A 17,798-nucleotide genomic window follows, 5' to 3' on the forward strand; every position below is an offset into this window, starting at 1 on the left:
ATTTTTCTTGGTTTACACATTATTTTACTAGTGACAGAATGATGTTGCCTGCGTTTTTTTGATGTCCATTAAACAAACCACAATTTTCGACATGTTGCTATCTTTTGATGTCCCATACGTTGTCCGGACTGCATGATGTAATGGATTTTCGAAGCCAGCAGTTGTGTTCAAATGTGCGATATGTTGACTTGACAAGTTGATGTTTGTCTTGCATGTTCTTCCTTCATTAAAATCTTCAACTGTCCTGGTACTTTGTTTTCCATATTCCCAGTTTGTTGTTTTGTCATGGTATTGGACGAACACATAAAGGGCTGCCTGAAATATTTCTGAGTTTTCTATTCAGCCTTTTTAGTGAATTTACTCCTTTTTGGACTCTGATCTTGCTTGAATTTGAATTCTATTCTTATAACAACTGCTAAGATATCGTGGTAATCTTCAAGAGGCTTTAGGCATTTTGTAAGTACCTCTCTTCATTAACTTTCATGTACACTTAAGCATTTATAAAATATATTGGGGTGTAGGGGTTTGGTGCAGTGGAGACCCTGCAATGTGCCAAGGAGAGTAATGTCATTCAGCTGAGATGTTAAACCCCTTTGCTGATACCTAGTGGTTAGCAGAAGAAATCTAGGAATTCTTTGAACTTGTAATTGGTGCTTATTTGGGCCTAAATACCTGTGGGTATCCAGCAGTTAGGTTCCTAATTCCTGCTGAAAGCCAGTGGTGTTGAAATTCCTAAGTGGAAAGGTGACTGTGCTTCTCTTGGGTGCTTTTAGAAGTATGCCCTGAACCTCTGATTCAATTTCACTGTGACAGTGATCCTTTCCTTGTTATCTTTTTGGATAATTTAAACTCTGATGCACTCAAGTCTTTCAGTTCTAGAAATTTTTATATCACCATCACTCAACTAACCCAAGGACCTTCTTAGCAGTCCGTCAGCCGTTTTGACAGGAGCTACTCAAGTCTTTACCCTTTCTTTAACGCAGGTCCATGCCACTGTGTGTTTGGGTTACACAAGCAAGGCAAAAGCAGTGGGCTGTTCATGAGACCGCTGGAATCATTTCAGTTCAGGCCTGTGAATACAGTCCTTGGGAAGATCCTCGAGTCATGCTAAAAATGAATTGAGTACTCTGGAAATGCATACCTGTGTCTGTCTGTCAACTTAGCCACGGGTCTCTTTTTGTAATTGCATATTGTTTGCAGATTCCTTTCAGATGACGACTGTGTATACAAAACCTACGGAGATCTATTCTGCGCTTGTTACATTTTCTTACTTTGCATTTTGCTTCTCAAATTAAGCCCACTGCGATAAAATACAAATTACTTGTTTTTAGCAGGCATCAGGACATAAGAAATAATCCAATTTCAGGTCTTTAGGAGGTATTTTGATATACTGTTTAAAACAGTCCTCTTCTGAAAGTAGTACATTCACCTAACTTACAGGCTTGGGGTTGTGTGAGGTTATTACTGTCCTTTATTAGGTTTTTTCATAATTTAGTTGCAACTTTGTCACCTGTGTCCCAAAGCCAACTCACAGCAACCCTGTGTTCTACTTACATAAATTTTATTTTTATCTTTAATGAAACTAGACTTCCTGCCCAGAGATAAATCTTTGATGCGCTCTGACCTGCCTGCATTTCTATTATTTCTGTCCGTATAATCATTATCTAATAGTAGGAAATAAAGAAGAAAATCGTTGTTGAGAATATTTGCTCACTGAGCAGGGGAAATCACTTTTGACAGCTAGAATATGCATTGAACCTTAAGGCAAACAAAAGAAAATGACAAATATATATGTAGAAAGAATTTTCCTTTCTTCCCAGTACTGTAAGGGAGGTTGATGGAGCAAAGTGCAGATGAAGAATACAGCTAGATGGCAAGATGCTTTATGGTGCCTAAAGCACATTTAAGATTTATTCATTAAAAAAAACCCTCAATTTAATTACGTTTATAGAAAGCCAGGCATGGGAGAGATAATTAATCCATACAGTGGCCAAAAGGAATTTCTGTGTCCAGAATCTTGAGTGGTAATTGGTATCCTTTTCCTAAATGATCATAGAGAGTTACTCTCTTATTTTCTGACTTTCTCTTACTTACAAGGTTCTGAATTAGAAGGCCTGCAGGGTAAAAATCCCATTTTCAGTGATTGTTTTTTTTTGCCTGTGTTCCTTTCCTTCTTCCTGCCCCCTTCTGCTTACCTAACTGCAGCTCCCGTCCTAGCCAGGTAGTCTGGCCGAAATAGCTCCTGCCATCTGGAACAGTCACTGTGAGCCTCTCAGTGACTTCCTCTCATTGAAATGTCAGCTTGAATCTTTTCTCTCTTGCTCACTGCTCCTTAATTTTCTTTTCATTTTGTTATTCATTATTCAACAAGGTGACTGTGTTGTTTGATTGTGTTGATGTACAGTATGCATGAAAAATGCTATGCGGAAGAGAGCTCTATGTTCTTCCTCCTCTGTCTTCCCTGTTATCCTAATCCACATCAGGGTCTGGTTGGTACTGATATGTCATCTCTTCTATGAGAATTATCTAGCATGATGTATTGCAATTATATTTAGATTCAATATGAGTGCAGAACTGTCTAAATTTTCTTTTAAAAGATGCAAAGAAAATAAAATTCAGACAAGCCATTATTTTTCAGCTAAGATCAGGTTTTTCATATCATTCCCAACACATTTTTGCATTTTCAGATGTTGACGAATTGCTGAATTTTCTGATAAGCATTGCTTTTTTTTCCATAAAGGTTATTCCTGTCACTGCAGTTAGATGGGAATGTCAATTTAGTTCTGTTTTTAAATAAGCCATGCTTATATTTGTAGGGTTGTTTGAAATCATGCTCTAGGACCTTGATGATGAAAAATTAGGAGCATGTTAAAAATAATCCTTGCATTAAATTAGTTTAACAATGATTTTGAGACACTCTTCTGATGAATAATATGAATGCTTTAAGATGTTATTCTAGTCAGTGTTAGGCTTAGGACAGAGGCTGACTCATGGTTATAGATGGTCAGCATTGGCAATATGAGGCTATTAGCAATGCATTTGGCTAAGCAGAACGTAAGCAGCGAAGTCTGTAAGCTTTTCCACACTGCTCTGCCAACAAAACTTAGTCCTTGGTTGCTTGTGGACAGCAGTGACATAGAGAACTAGAATTGCTTCAACTGACGGAAGAGCAAAGTGTTTTTACTAGACCTGTGTTCTTGAAGCACTCCAGTAATCTTTAAGTTAGAAATTCATAATACATAGTATGTACTTCAGAAATTAATTCTGTTGAAAATTGGGGAGTAGCATGATTGTCTGATCTTCCTTTTAGGTATTTGTCCTATCATTTTGAGTTATTTACATTTTAGTGGTGTTCACATAAGACACACAATGCCTTGGACTGTAGCTCTAGCTGTCTGTCATTTCCAAAGAAGGATTTTTAGAGTGTAATGGATATCTGTCATTTGCGATGAGCTGTTTCTGTTGCTAGCTTTCACTCTCATCTGAAATCAATCTTTTCTGGGCCGAAACTTTGATGTCAGTGTGGAATTGGGGGCAATAAAAAGTGGTAGGAGGAGGTTGCTAGTGAACAGAAAATTTCAGTTTTCGGGGCCGCTTTTGTTGTTGAGGTGTTCTTGCTCAGGAAGGGAGAGTTTCCCAGAGACGACCTGCTTTCAGTTTTGTCTGGTATCCGAATGGCTGCTTTGTGTCTGCGTACCTTCACCACAGAAGACTTTATTCACGGTCTTCCTATATTTTCTTTCCAGTTCATATCCGTTCCAGGGAAATGTAGGTCTGACAACTCACAGTCAAAAATTACTCTGTAAAGAAATGGGGTTGCTTAAAGAATTAGGAGAGAGACCTTGAACTGCTTTTGGAATTGCCTGTGAGAGACTTCATATACACCTGCTGTGTCACAGTGATACAGACCTTAAAGAAAGCAGGTAGTCACCGTTTGTACCATCTTGAGCTGGTGTATTGTCTCCACCCTCGACTTCAGCTCTACTGAAGTGCTAAACACAGGGATCACGATGCCCAGAAAGCTGCCCAAGTAGCTGCAAGCTGCACCAAATCTTCACTGGGAAGCTGAAGTGGAAGCTGGGGGGAGAAACTGCAGACTGTTTCTGACTGGTGTTGCTGTAGCAAGTGGATGTTTCATGTGCCAGCTTGAAATAAAGTTCATCTGATAGTCAGGTTTGGGTATCTTTGTGTCTACTCCCTGCAAATACAGATACCGCTGTGCGCAGCGCTTGTCTGTGTCTTCCATCAGGGAACTGAGAAACCTTGTATTCATGTGTTTACTGCCTGCGTGTGTGGGGGCCAGTAGCTGGGTGGAGCTGGGCTGTGGTTTTTCAGGCTTTGGAAAGCGCTTGCCAACATGACAATCTTTCATGCTATCGTTGCAAAAATAGTAAAGGCTGTGAGATATGGTTTGGCTGATTCTGCAGCGAGCGGGTGCTTTTGGGGTGTCAGAGCTGTGAGATACTACAGTCACCAACCAAAGGTTTTTGTTTTATGGGCAGTGTCTGGATGTTTCTTTTTTAAACTTTTCCTCCTGGAACAAGGTCAAGAGGGTTACGTTTTTCCTTTGATCCAGTATTAGATTTCTTCACCCCATTTGTAGCAAAGCCTTGAGGAGTTAAACAGATGAGGAAATCCTTCAGGATATGGAAGCTGCTTTTTAATTATAGGTGCTAGTTTTAAAGGAAGAGACTTTTGGGCAAGTGTTATTGCTTGTATAGAGATTCTTTCAAGTACTGGAAATCTGGAACAGTCTTTGTGTTTGAGGCAAATAAAATTTGCCTTTTTTTCCTGTGAGCCAGGTTGAATTAATTGGAAAGAAGTGAACCCGTTGTTTCTGACTGATTCCTTTTGGCTTAGGAAGGCTATTTTGAAGATTGATAACGCTGCGTGAGGGATAAGATGGCATTTTTGCATGAAATGTCTAAATTATTATTGGTCATTACAAAATCCAAGTCAAGCTGATGAGCTTTGTGGAAGGCCATCATTTAGCAATCTGAAGCAGCTTACTGAGTAGTTTTTGTTTTATTGGTGTCTTTGAGTCTTCGGAGGGAAGAAAAGACTGCAAAGCTGCCTCCTGGAGAGCAGAGGTTAATGGCTGTAAAGAAGTAGGAGACTAAGAAAGATGTCTTGGTCAGAATGAAGCTTTGCAAAGTACCTTTTAAAATACTTATTTATCATATTTATTCTCAGACTGCTTCCACTGTGGTGTCCAGAAAGTGCTGCTTTAAATGCTAACGGTAACAAAAAGGCTGTAGCAGGCGCCGCAACTGTGATTGTTCTGTTGACTAACTTGGTGCGAAGGAGGGAGCAGCTGACGTGGCTCTTCGGGAATAGATGAGAAACAAAGTGTTGCATTTGTTGTTTTCAAATCAGAAAGCAAACAGTGAACATTTAATTTATAAATAAGTATTAATACTGAAAAGAATATTTTTTTATTACTCTTATAGGACTGCAATTAGCAACACACAGTAATCGTGGAAGGCTGCAGTAGTGATGGTGCTGCAGAAAAGTGCTGCCCCTCCCCAACACTGTGCTATGTATTTTGATGGGTCATGGTATTTTTGGAAATTATTATATATATATCTCTTCTGACTAACTTGCCCAATTTGTTTCCTGTTGTAACAAGTTGTTACATTAGTTTTATATTCTTGATTTTGATCTCTGAAAATAAGGAAAAATATTCTTGCAATCATATTTACCTGTGGCAGAAGACAGTGCTGAAAGTACCTGTCTTTTCTCCACCGTTGAACACTTGCTGTGAGGGTTTGTGCATCTGCTTTTCCTCCTCAAGTGTTTTCTCTCTTTCACTTTAAATATGCAGGATCCTCTCTAGACAAAAGACTGGTGTCACTTTCACCTGCAGAGCGTAGGTGTGCCATTGTGTGTCTGATTCCCAGCTGCAAGAACATACTTGTCTATTGAGCCATTGTCTGATTTTCCCATTTTCTGCTCTTCATTGCCATAAATTCCAGAATTACAGTGGTACAAGGTAGGGTTAGCAACCCAGGGCAGGGCATTAAACAGCGACAGATGCAAGTAGTTTCGATGTTTACCTGTCTGTGCAAGGAAGTGCCTTGTAGGTCCTGTGAGCTTTAAAGATGTCTTCCCCCAAGTGACTACACCTTTGAAGTGCCATACTTCAGGGCACTGAGGATTCAGAAGGAGTCAGAAGCTGCTGCCACTCTGAGGCAAGATACGACTGGTCTTGTAATGGTATTCATGGTTTATTCCTCCATGTGAAGTAGCTCCCAGCTTTCACCAGATCAGGAGCTTGGAGACCTGTAACAGGCCTCTATTTGGGAACAAGAGTGTGGTTTGATATCCTTTCTCTCTCTGTCCTTGGGGTGCAGGGGGTAATGTTAACCTCACATAGTTTGGGTCATGTCTTTGCGTATGTATTTCCTATTAACGTTCTTGTATAGAAACTCCTGCAGCATTTATGGAATTATTACATGTCAGTGCCACTTCAGTCACATCAAGCGTGAAAGCTAATCCAGGTTCCAAAAGCAAGTAAATGCCAAGAAAAAAATTGCTATTTACAACAGAATTCTCTATTCAAGTTGTTTATTTCATCCAAGCATGAAGGTGGATTAAAAATTGTTTAAAAATGCTGTTGCAGCTGGTTACTCAGGTAATGCTTTGGTAATATTGACAGCAACATAGCTGACCAAACAATGCCTTTTGGACACGTGGCCCCTGCTACATGATGGGCTTCTTTAAATCACTTAAAATTGCCAGTTTGTATAAAGAATTTGCTGTAAGTGTGAACTGTGTGTAACTTACTTGCTGTCATAAAGCAGATGCTTCTGAGAAGAAGGTACTGACTAATAGCAGCCCCACCCAGTGACCAGTACTAGTAAGTGGTTAACAATTTGTGCACCTGGAAGCTGGTGAAGTTCGGGTCCTTACCTCTACTAGCAGTTAGAATTTTTGGTGTGGTGTTTTTTTTCTTTATCCTGTGTTAAGTTTGTCATGAAAGTGCAGGGTGTTACGTTTGTACCTGATGGACTAGGAAAAAGGCCAAGGTACTCCCTTATAAATGTGTGTGATGCATTAAGTGAAGGCCAGTAAGTGACCCTTGTATTCAACACAGAAGATTTAGTAACTTTGCACAATGCAGCAAATTATGAATCTGGCCTGCACATGTTTGTATGAGGTGGACGCTGGATCCCAGCCTTCCTGCTCTTTCCTTGGGCTTTCAGTGTTTGTTAGGAGCTCAGAAACAAAGCTTTGTGGGCTTTATATATACTTTTTCTCCTTAAATATATTGAGAGTCTTCCTCCAGGATTTTACCTTAATTATTTCCATACATATTTGAATATCGTTCCTTCTAGCTTAAATTTTTACAGTGCCTAAATCAAAATGGCCCCATTACAGTCAGTTTGGCAATAGAACAACTTAATAGTATTATATAAACATGTTTCTTGCAAGAAAATTTGTTTTGAGTGAAGCCATATGCACATGTTAATGGGAAATATTTGTCTGCTTTTGTTTCAATACTTATTAGTAGCATCCTTCTGCAACTTCCCTGGTGAGGGAACATACAGCAGAATTTTTGAATGCCGTAACTGGAGTACAATTTTAAATGTCTTGGATGTGATTCTGAACAGAGCTGAATGAGAGCGAAAGAATACATAGTCCCTGGTTGAGCATATAGCTGCAATGACACTTAAGGACTTTGCTGGTGTTACGTAAACCACTAGAGCAAAACTCCATCAATAGATAAATTATCATTCTCTGTTTTCTATAAGTCAACCCATAGGGACTCTTCCCTGTGGAGCTTCTGCTGAGGAACTTGCTATGTATTAATCTTTGTTTGTGTTCACATCCTGCTCTTTGGAGAGGTTGCAATACTCCTTTGGACTGCTTCCCACCTTTTTCCTACAGTAGAACAGTTACACTGGAAGGGTAATACTTTTGGAGGGGGTTAAAATTGTGAATTCTGACAAGTTTGAAGTAATCTCCGTTACCTTCCAACATGATGCTGCGAGTTTTTTTACGCTGTAAATCATTTCTCTGTAGAAGATCTGCTTGGCAAGCAGTGCTTGCTGGTGCTTGGTGTCTCACACTGCAATCTTCTTGGTAAATTTAGTGTGGAATATTGTTCAGTTATCAGCATTGACTGTCCACTTGATTTAAAAAAATATTGCTTCACCAGCAAGAGATTTGCATCCACCTAGCAGGCAATGGTGAGCGAGGGTACGCTTATGACTATTCTCTACTATGTGGAGTTGTGTCCTAAGATTTTGCATGTGAAAATGGTAAGGGATGTTGTCCCAAATAAGGTCACCTATCCACAGTCATCCGAAAACCTCACTTCTGTATGGAAATGTTGAGCTTGGAGATGATCCATTTGAGCAATAATGTTAGGATTGCTTTTCATGTGTGCATTGTGTCGTGGGTACCTGTGCTGAAATGGTTAGCCCTCATCATTTTAACATGAATAACTTTGCATCTTCATCTTGGCTTTGCGGTGTTACTGCCTGCTCCCTTTGCTGGTTGATGTGCAGACACCTCCAGGCTCTTCTCCTTGAAGAGCTCTGCCAGTCACCTGCTCCAGGTGGGAGAACTTGGCACTTACGCTCTTGTGCCCATCTTTTAACCAGATTTTTCCTAAAAACAGGGGTCTTCTGTATTATCTTGTAGTGGCTTAGTTTTCATATATCTCTCTTCGTGGAAGGCATTTTCGAAAGCTTATGAATATTTTTTGGTTTTTAATATATCCACATACACAGATCCAACTGACTCTCCCTCATGCACATGCTTGCAGCAGATTTGTGCAGCATGACTTCCCTTTACAGAAAAGGAGAACTGACTTTCCTCCCTAATAAAAGGTGTTTATCTCTGTGTTTATTTCTAGCTTTTAATAACTTCTACTCATTATCCTGATAAAGGTACCAGGATTACTAGTCTGTATTATTCAGATATCTGCTAAAATCTTAAAAAAGAAAGAGAAAAAAAAGGAGGAAAAAAAAAAAAAGAAAATGACCCCCCGCAGTCCCTGCTCTGCTGCTCCAGTCTGTCTGCCCTGGAAGAATCTTTCCTTTTGCCTGTTAATTGGCAGTTGCTGCTTGGGTGCAGCAGCTTGTTTTAGACCAAGCTTGCTAGCTGTGTGTTGTGTGCAAACCTATTTTTATAAAATCACTACTGAAGCCTAAAATGCGGCTGCTTTAAAATATGTTTAGTTTTGATGGGTTTTAATCTTTTTGGGTTTTATGCTCTTGATTCTTGAGTTTTATGTGTTCTTAACTTGTCTGGTCTTACTGTACAGGACTTGTAACAGCAAGGTCCGTCCATGGGAAGTTCTGTTATGCCTGATGAAGGATAGGTGGCACTCTTGTTACTCTTGTTTGGTTGCTTGAACTAAGTCAGGTGTATATACTCTCTCAGTAAAATTTCTTTTTATAGAGTAAGTGTTTTAGAGAGTGTTCTTGAGCATTGAAGAGGATTTTATTTCAAGTACGAACTCATGCTTAAATTGTCTGATTCTGGAACTGGTTCACAGTTCTCTCTAGGAAGAGACGAAATGTTATTTCTATGAAGACCTCAAGAACAAATGCTCAGCTGTATGGCAGTGGCTCATTTTATGTATATGATTTTTGGTTTTATGTATTTTCTCACTATTCAATTAGGCAAAGAAGAAAACCAACACATATCTTAATGTAGTTTTAACTCCAGTTATTTATACTTTTTTTATTTAATACTTTCTTGTTACTTTTATATTTGTAGTGTAGACTTAAGTCGGCATGGTAGTCATGGCACAGTTGAATGAAAGGAAACTTCACGTTACCAAGTGCTAAACAGTCACTGGAGCCTGTATTTCTTAATCTGGGGTAGTATGTACTTGTTGCCCTAATTCTATGAATTAATTGTAGATTTCTATAGGTTTGTGAGTTTTAGAGTTCTCTCTTGTAAGCTAAAAATCCTGATACATTTAAAAATACATGCTGGTAGAGGTACGACATATTAGATGTTTCTGTAATTTTGAAGGAAAACTCATTTCAACTCTACTGAATGGTTTTTCCTTCTCTTACTCAGCACAGAGCTAGGACACGGTTACATAGAGGTATTTTAACCTTGATGCTTGATTACTTCAAATACATTTCATTATTACTACTGGCTGACAGTTTCATATGGCTGAGGAAAAGTCATTTGGTGACCTCAGTCCAATTTCTCTTGATCCATTTGTCGATCAATTGCTTCTGTTATTGCTCTTCCCAGAAGGGTGTCCCATGGTTGAAAGGAAAGGGGATAAGCAGAGCTGGAATGAGCAGAGATTAGAAAACTTTCCATTCTGTGTCTGCCCAAGAGTATGAATCTGTGTCATTTTCTCTGAACGTCTAGTAATAGGTGTTACTACCTAATCATAGCATAATATGCTGTGTGTTCTTTTATATATTTCTAAAATGCTTTAATTTCAGTGAAGTCCAGAAGTCTCAACTGTGGTGGAGACTATGCTTTGCTAGTATGGTGTGAACTTGGTTGAAAGGAAATCCCTCCTTGAAAGAGTTTCCAGTCCAATTTAGGTTTTATATATCTTCACTTTAAAATATTCAACTAGTATATATTCACTGGGGAAGGAGTGCTTGATTTTAATTTTGATGGTGATTGAACTCTGGAATTAAAAATGAATTGAATAAGCTATTGTTTTAGTGGATGACAAAGCATTTTATAACTTGGCAGTTTATTTTACAGTTTACATTTTTGATGCCCTCCTATGTAATACAGACTCATGTATTACTCATCCCTCCCTTTTTCTCCTGCAAAGTGATGGTAGGTTTTGTTTTGTTTTGTCTTAATAACAATACCCTGAAGTGTTTGAATTGAAGAGTCGCAAGTAAAAATCTATTTTGGGGCAGCAAGTTTTCTTGATGACTTGGATAACATTTACTTTTACTTTTTAGTGCCAAATCAGCTTTCAAGCTATTAGATATCATCAAGGCAAAGAATTTTTTGTATTTTGTATAGTAATACAAGTCCCAAATGGTGGTAGTTATTGAAGTTAACACTTTTTGCCCAACTGTGGGTGTGCTAGCATCTTTGAGAGCTTCCAATTTTGGTTCTTATTTATGCTTGACATTTAATGTGCTTGACATTCTGATTATTTTACACCTACCTAATTTCTTGTAGCTCAAGGGATCATGCCAATATTTTAAAGAGTTGTGAAGTGTAGCTGTGTGTTATTAAGCAGGTGCCACACTAGAAATGGAAGGATAAAGTCCCTAAACTATTTCTAGAATCATTGTGTTGTGTATCTCAGGGTCAACTAGAGCTGTTCATCAGCTGTTCAGCTGTGCAACGTGGTTATCTGTTTTGTTGCCAGGAAGATAAATCCTTATATTTTATGTCTTTTTATTTAGCTATATGTGTGTCTGTGTGTATAGATGTATGTAAAATACATAATGCTGGACTGTGTGCTTATATGGTGTCTTCTGTGATCTAGAGGTGAGGCATTATAATGATAAATTTTTGAGCAGTTAGCTTACATTTTTCCTGAAGTTTGAGTTAGTGACAGTGTAAAAGAACATATTCTGTATAAAATTCAGTCCATTATACCGATGTCGTATGTCTATAGCACACATTTACTCCTGCTTTTGTAGATCTTAGAAGCAGCTGTCTTGTGTCTTGGTTTATAGATAATTGGGGCATAACATGAGAAATTAATAAGTCATGGGGAAAAGAATTACATAATTGATTAGAAGTATACTTTGTGTAAAGTCTTTCCTCTCCCTTTGCAAAATAATTTTATTAGCCATCTTTGAGTTGTATTCCCATGTAAACATGTGCTTCCCTGCAGTCATCTAAGATTTTAGGCTCTTTAAAAAAGGGTAAAAGAGGAATCAAAGAAAGAGGAAGGAGAAGGAAATGGGGGGAAGCCCAAGCTCTTCAGAGAAGAACAGCTGGTGGTCACAATTTCTGTTTGTTTCATCTACTGGAAATTTTGTGTTGCATTTAACAATTGTAATTGTGAGTAAATTGACGACTTGAAGAGTGATAAAGAAATGTGAAAGTACTTTATTTTACAGACCCATGCGAGTACTTACCCAAGTCCTCACAAAACAATCATCCTGGCCCAGTAAGAGGTCCTTGAGCAGCTGGATGGGTTATAGGAACGATTTTTTTCTGTATTTCGCAATGTTGCCAACTCGTGGTATACCCTGGCAAAAAAAATAATGGTTCAAAACCTGTTCTGAGAGTCATATTTGCTTTGGTAGGCAAGATCTTAAGATCAGAATTGGAGACTGGATATTAAGTGGATTTCTTGGGCTTTAGTGTGCAAGTTCAATATGTTCTTCCTTTGTTATATCAGTGTTGCAGTTTAGGTGCAGTAGAAGGTTGTGCACGCCTTTGCATTAAACATATCTGTTTTTCTCCCCACTCTGATTTCTATAGATATGGGGGAAGACAAAGTCTAGAAATATTGTGTAGTCTTGGAACACTGAGTCGTGGCACATTAATCCTCAGTATAAATTTGAGATATAGCTCAATATGGAATGGTGTCCATGTCCTCAAATGCCCAGATAAAATTATGCAAACTGAATTTACATCAGTATGGTAAGAACATTTAAGGGATGTTGTTATCCCCGAAACAAGTAGTACAAATCCAAGCAACATCGAACGTAAAGGTATTTGGATAGTTTAAACTTTCATTTGGGCACAAGGTGGAGACTGAATAAAGTCAATGACGTGCGAGACCTGGCATCTTTAAAACTTAGTGGCAGGAGCATCGGGGAAGCTTGCTTCTCTGTGTTAATCCAAGATCCAGCAGATGTGGACCTACTGGTGTCTGTGTGGGGAAACCCTCATTTATAATAAAAGATGTTTTCGCATGTGTTCAAAGGGCATTAAACAATCCAGTTTTTGCAGGCTGAATCCAAACATGATTTACGGAGGGGAGTGATGAACTGAACATTAACTGGAACTCGTAAGTCAGAAGTAGATGTTTTCTTCACCAAAAATATCGCCTCCAGCTGTGCTTTATGCTGTTGTTTGACACGAGTAACTGAGTAAAATTCTGTGGCTTGGGTCAAAAATGGCATCATATTGGAGCACAATGTTCCCCTTTTAATACAGGAGTATGAAAATTTTATTTCTTAGTATCAGTCTTTATGGTATAGTGTCGATGTGTTTGAACATGGAACACTTGCATCCAGCAGAACCTCTCTTGCTTGCAGAGCTGCTGCCTGTGATTTCAGTACACCTTCTGGAGTATCTGCTGTGAAACAAGGCAGAACGTCTTTCATTCGTTGTGACATCGGTGCGTTGACCTTAAGACCTCTCAGCTATTGACATCCAGGTTCTTATGTCATGCAAGGAAAACCAGAGGAACCTCTCTCCCCTCTGGCACCCTCTCTGTCTGTCTGTCTGTCCCTCTTGCGCAGACACAGAAACACACACCGACAGACATAAGCCCCTACCAGCTGTGCACAGGGCCACCCCAGCTCTGGTAGCCTGCAGCCAGCTTCTCGTCCTCTGCGGTGCCTCTCCCGTCGGATCCCAGGCAGCATGAGCAAAACGTTGTTCTGCGTTTTCTCTCCTCCTGCCCTCTCTGATACGAGGCAGAGCAGCAGATGCCAAAGCCAACGCGATGAGCACTGATCATTTGGTTTGCTGCCTGCCTTCTTGTTCTTGCCTTTTTCTTGGCATCAGACTTCCCCCTCCACCCCATTGTCCCCCCCCTCCTGGTTAACGTTCTGTATTTGTCCAGTTCGTACTGAATATTGGTAATGTTGAGTACCTGTTCTGGAGCGGCTTGAAGTGCTGAAGATTTAGACTTATCTTCTTCAGGGTGCTAGCTATTTTTAAAGACGGTGGGAGTTATAACCAGATGGAAGTCTCCAAAGGACTGTGTGCATTAAAACTACCATGTATTTACATACAGGAGAGGCCAGAGAGCTACAGCACTGACAAATGGGCAAGAGTGAGAGATTGTTTGGACTGAGGCTCGTAGTTCTGAGCTATTAATATAGATCTTTGGTCACGGAGTTAGAACTTTTTAATCGCATTTCTGTAACTATTTTTGACACTGGATGTTTGTTCTTGGATCTGTTTCTCCTGTGGGGTGTCCTTTAGATCAATCTGTGTCTGTTCTGTTAATTTACCTAATTCTCTGGGATTTATCAAGTCTAATTACCTCTTTTCTTTCTTCCAGTTTTGAAATGAAGATTGATTAACCAACACGAAAAGACCCAATTGGTTATGTGACTTGGAAACCTGTTTATGAAGTACTCATTCGTTTTTACAAGACGACAGCACTGTATGTTGCTTTTTCTTTTTCTCACAAAATAAAAAATCAACAGTTGTAACTTAATAGAAATCCTAGAAAATAGAAAATTCCTGAGGAATTCAAGTCTTATTTATAAATAAGATCTTGATTTTTTTGCTTATGGCACCAGCCAAGGAAATAGAAGTGCTCTTTTCGCTTTACCATGCTACTAATAAGAGATGCCTTCTGCATAACAATGCCATTTATGGTTTCACTTCATTTAAGGAGAGCATCCCTTAGTTTGAAAGATCAATCTGCTTTCTCTTTACATTGTGTTGTATGAAGTGTGGGATTAGTGACTGTGACAAATGTGTGTTTTAGACTGCATTGATAATGGGTTTGTAAGGGCCAATGCTGAAAGCCGGCGCAGAGACTGTAAAGAAAAGGTGAGAGGAGATTGCAGGGCCACTGAATGACCCCACCAGAAACAGTAGCTCTAGCAGAACTCAAGATAATCCCCCGCACCCTAAGACTCCAAGATTTTGGACTAAATAGTGCTTCCTCTGCATTTAATTTAGACTAGACAGTATTTTTCCACAGTTATAAATTTGTTCTTTTTAAGATATACCCTCAATTTTAGTTGCAAAATAAAATTGCACAGATTAAGTATCAACCTTATAGTCTGTAACCCAAGCATGGGAATACATAAATGCAAGTTCCAGCAGTAACATTAAATGGCTTAACTTTTTTTTTTAGTACAATGAGCTATGCTGTATAAGCTGGAACTTAATAAAATTAAACTGTATGATACAGGTGAAGTGCTGATACATATGTCATCATGCTGTATGGGGTAAGAACCTTATCTTTTCCTTTTCCAGTTCTCTGAAAATTTTCTACTTTACCAATGACGAGACATTTTCCTTTCTGTAATTGGGTGGTGTTTGTTTCTTTTAATTGTTAAATTTTGGAAGCAGTAGATTTACCTGGTGTTCCCCTTAGACTAGCAGGAATCCAAGCAATTCGACCAGGTACAGGGCAGCACCAGATTAGTTCAAGCATTTCTTTAGTTACAACTGCACCAGAAGTCAGGCAGCTTGGACGGGCTGAACTTTATAAACATGTTAAAATGAAGTTGCTCAGCTTGCTCTGAATGTGTGAAAATGTCATTATTTTTTAAGTGAAAGAGAAAAGCTGATATTTATTCTGGATTTTCTCTTGAATAAGTAAGTGGTTCTACTGATTTGTAAGTGGCGATACAACATATGTGCAATCTGTATTTTCATTTATTACCTCTCTTGTTACTGAAGGTTCACTAACCAAGAAGGGAGAATGAGGTATAATATTCAAACTATTACAGAAAAAGGGGAAATAGCACTCACTACCTACTAAGTCTTGGGCTTATGAAATTGTAGAACCAATAAAGAAAAATTAGTATTTACTCTTAAATAGAGTTTAGTACAGTGAAGTATAAGATTACTTTTGATTTTTATGATTACAAGGAGATGTCTGAGCAAATTCGCTTTATGTCAGCAGTAAATGTATTTGTAGTATGGTAATAATATTGGTTAACATGTTATTAGGAAAGAAAAAGTTGCACTTGGTCTTTTTTAAACAATTAAACATAGGAAACAGAAACGTAACAAGAGTACTCTGTCATTTTGGGCGTCTTATTTCTGTTCGTAGAACACTTGCTCTGCTATGATGTCTGCAGAAGCAAGCAGACTTGAAGCTTGATATGAAAAACATAAAGAAATTAATAACAACAGCAGAGATGAAAAGGCTTTGCAAGTTTACTATGAGTAATTAAAGAAGCTTTCTATGGCATATAGCTTTAAGTTCTGTATAGTGGCTGTGTAGAAGACTATATGAACTAGTTTTAGATTCTTTATTTGCTTTTATACTGTGTGTTAAAAAACTGAAAGTAACTGTTGTATTATAAAGTTTATAGAAAGTGTTATATTATACAAAATGGCACTTGCACAACTTTAATGTATTCAAAATATTATGTATTGTTTATGTGGATAGAAATTATTCAAGGATTTGCTCTTTTATCAGTAGTAATTTCCAGATTAATTTCCACTAGAGTGATAAGCGTACCTGTAGTTCTCACCTACATGTAAATATTTGATAGGCTAAAACCAATTTAACATATCAAAATATTCTACTTAGCGCCTATATTTTTTCAATATAGAGAAGAATGAAAACATGGTCATAATGACCTTGTTGGCAACTGTAGCATCAAATCAGTGAGGTGTGTTAAGCATTACTTCTTACTGACATCAGTCTTTAACTGCCGCAGTTTGGCACTGTTGCGTTACAAGCTGTGCAGACCAAACATTGTGCTTGTCTCTCAAAATACTAGGGATTCAAGCTTCATTTTTTTTTTTTACAAAAACTCTTGAAACAAGTAGTCTATGATCTATTTGTCAGACATTTAAATGTCTGTAAGAGACTGAAAAGCTGAGAGACTTACTAGTGAGGGAACTTTCTTAGTCATTCAGCTATTAAAAAAAAGCCTCCCCAAGGTTTTTGTAGTTTTTTTGCAAAGAAATAAGACAAGTTTGAATACCATCATTTTCTGTGTTGCTTAATATAATACACAATAGTTTTAATTTCCGTTGTGAAAGGCAAGCTGCCAGGCAAAATCACACAATTTAGTATACTTGTAAAAATAAAAAAATGTATAACACCCAAGCAGACCTTCCTGAAGAATGCTCTGTCTTTGGCCTCTCATATACTGTTCAAGAAGGAGATAATGGGCTGAGAGTCTAACTATACCTGGATTTCATTCTCATTTAACTTGCCTCCAAACTGGAACTGAGCTTCTATTTACATAGACATTGCTTGTTTCCACTGATGAGCACCAGGCGTCTGTTCTGGTTAGCCCTTGACGCAGGCTGGAGATACCGTTGTATGGGAGGTAACACTGCTGTGTCTGTGGGATTTTGTCCGGCGAGGACAGGAGCCCGTCAGGATTATTTTGTCACAAAGGTAACTGCAACTGTTGTCGTCTCCGAAAGATATTCCCGTATGAACTCCTCCATGGTTTTGTTTTGTAATTCTTGTGGCTTGTATAAGTTATCAAGGGCGATACTATGGGCTGCTACGTTATTTCTGTGCTACTTAAAAATAAAATGTCAGTTGTAACCGAGAAGGAAGAAGCTGAAGAAGTGGCTTCATCTTCAGCACCAGATGCTGCATTTCACTGTCTGGCCTGTAAATGCAGGGCACTAGTGAGGGCACTGATACTCGTGGCTTTGTAAATAGTTACGATGACCTTTAGCAAACCATGCTTCTGTAACTTCTTCCCTCCACACTGGAGGAAAAGAGCTGTAACAGCAAAGTATGGGAGTACTAGTCTCACTTTGTTACAATTCACAGCCCAGCTGTGGTGGGCACAAAGATACATCAACTCATCCCAAGCGATTGCATGTATGTCAACAAAATTTGTTTTGTGGGTTTGATGTCAGAGACAGTCCTATCCATCTATTTCTGTGTTACTTTTCCTGGGATTGTCCCGTGTGTTTTGAAGGGGAGGAGGAATATATTCCATTTTCTTTCCCTTGTTAGATGTGAATATGGTGTTATT

General features: G+C 38.6%; 1 protein-coding gene across 14 annotated transcripts in view; it reads left to right on the forward strand.

Moving 5' to 3' along the window:
• ATP2B2 (ATPase plasma membrane Ca2+ transporting 2) overlaps positions 1-17,798 on the forward strand; it is a 427,775-nt gene that overhangs the window by 127,828 nt on the left and 282,149 nt on the right. For all 14 annotated transcript variants that reach the window (XM_075432741.1, XM_075432745.1, XM_075432743.1 and 11 more), the window contains one exon: positions 14,156-14,260. The gene's annotated coding sequence lies outside the window, so the exon portion shown is untranslated. The remainder of the gene's footprint in view (positions 1-14,155; positions 14,261-17,798) is intronic.

This window comes from Opisthocomus hoazin, chromosome 11 (assembly GCF_030867145.1).
Source record: "Opisthocomus hoazin isolate bOpiHoa1 chromosome 11, bOpiHoa1.hap1, whole genome shotgun sequence".
In the NCBI taxonomy this organism is placed as follows: Eukaryota; Metazoa; Chordata; class Aves; order Opisthocomiformes; family Opisthocomidae; genus Opisthocomus; species Opisthocomus hoazin.